This window comes from Temnothorax curvispinosus, unplaced genomic scaffold (genome assembly GCF_003070985.1).
Source record: "Temnothorax curvispinosus isolate PA1 unplaced genomic scaffold, ASM307098v1 QBEX01012432.1, whole genome shotgun sequence".
Classification (NCBI taxonomy): Eukaryota; Metazoa; Arthropoda; class Insecta; order Hymenoptera; family Formicidae; genus Temnothorax; species Temnothorax curvispinosus.
In genome coordinates, this window is record NW_020222212.1 from 82854 (window position 1) to 85084 (window position 2231).

The following is a 2231-nucleotide window of genomic DNA, read 5'->3' on the forward strand; positions in this document are numbered from 1 at the left end:
GAGAGAGAGAGAGAGAGAGAGAGAGAGAGAGAGAGAGAGAAGAGAGAGAAACCCGTCCGGCGGTGGCGGCGGCGGTGGCGCGTCCTACCGCGCGCGCCGCATCTCCTTCGGTTCCGCGAGCGAGTGGCACGGATCCGCGCAAACAAGCGATACAACGTTCACTGGTTATCTGCGGATTCACTTGCGTCGCCGATACGGTTTGCGGAGGAAGCGGCGGAATACGAGAGCGGGCGCGCGCGAGAGATCCTCTCTCCACGGGACACGCGACGAGACTGACGCGTCGCGGTCGCGAGGGGAGGCGATCGCAACGGCTCCTTTCCACCCCCCTGCCGTCAAGGGTTCCCATCCCTTCCTCGGGCGCCCCGCGCGCGGACCCCACTCCGCGCGCCATCGCGCTGCTCCGTGCGATCGCTTCGCTCCGCTCGCTCGCTCGCTCGCTCGCTTCTCTCGTTCGTTCACTCGACGACGATTCCTTTCGTCCCTTTTAGCGCCTTCGTTGCTCGCAGCAACCCCTAACGCGAAGGGCCAGGATTTTTGCCTGCGAAGAGGCAGACGTTCACGTATCGGCGACAAGAGCGAGTGTGGGTGGTTCCTCTCTCTTTCTCTTCCTCTCTCGCTCCTCTCTTGTCCGCAGGCTATGCCCCATGCCGAAAACATCGGCCCACTTGTTGAGTCGAAAAGAGAGCGAGCGAAGGAGAGCAGGACGGAGCCCCGGAAAACGAGAACGTGTGGGTAGATGCGTGCGTGCATACGTGCGTATGCATACGCGCGCGGAAAAGTGACGTACGAGATAAAAAGCTTCGCGGCGCTAACGACGGGCAGACAAAGAGGATCGGCCCCCCGTGCGCGAGGACGCGCCACTACGCGGTCGATCTCTGTGACGAGAGCCTACCCGTTCTCCATCTCCATTCGCGATTATCGCGTTTCACTCGGAACGCCGTTCGCGAAATTCCCCACAGCAACAATATTAATATCACTTCCGTGTGTACGTGTGTGGGTGTGCGTGTGCGTGACACGAGGGAGAAAGAGAAAATATATAGAATGTATCTCTCACTATTAATAAAATCCACACGCACATGCCAAAAAGTATCTTAGACGAAGATATGATTGAAGATCGTGATGGAAGTTACGATGGATCCTGCGATTCTTTAGGATTTATCGAGGTATCTGCTCCGATAAAAGCACAAGTTATTCACGAATGTGCAGGATAAACGGAAGTTTCGACGGAAGCTACGACGGCGGGTGGAATTTCACGGCGGATTTCGTTGTAACGAGTCCTATTGCGAGTTTCTTCGAAACTGTCCGATCTCGCCGACGACGCCCAGTTAATTAAAAGCTCGGCGCGAGCCTCACCGCTGTATAATGGATCGTCGGCGAATTTTAAGGTGGCGTGCTTAACTTTTGCCCGAAGTTAAATGGCGTTGTTTACCGCGCCCGGCGAAGTTTAATGATATCGCGGCCGAGAATATCTTCATTTCGTCGCGCGAACTCGCGCGGGGATCGAGGAGGCAGGGAGGGGGGGGGCAAGCCCCCCGTAATGACCCGCGCGCCACGATTTCGGAAAATCTGTCAGAGAGGGGGACAAACGAGATATCTCCGTGGCGCCAAAGGTGCCTCGTTAGTCGGATATTCGTGAGTAATTTTAGTGTCGTACCCACGCGACTGGCCCGAAGGTTTATAATTACCTAACCTCACCCGACCCAATCTAACCCACTTGGCAAACGAGCGAGAGTTCCAGTTTTCCTCTCACCGAGCGCCGGATACGACGGGCGAAGCTCGTTTAAAAAAAGAAGGAAAGAGTCGATCGACCGAGAATTGTCGACGAGCCTCCAATTAATATCTGACCTGACTTTACTCGAACGACGCGCGATATACACGATCGTTTATAAGGCCGGCGATTATGACGATTGCAAGTCGGCAATCAAATTCCGATGGCAGGAATGGCATAATATAAGTATTTGCGTTTATATGTGGCCAAATAGTTCGCCGTTACATTGTAGCGACGATTGACATCAATTGCGGACGGCCGCTTTATTGAAGACACTTGATCTCATTTCGATTCAACATACGAGCGAGCGAACAATATCAATTTTTATGTCGCAGGTTAATCGGTATTTTATTAGTGTAAAGGGAAACGTATACATATTCGTCTTCTTAAATTGTTAAAAGCGCGTAATGCATTAAATTAGACTCGCTAAACGTAGTGAGGTGTAAATGTAACAAGGTGTTCG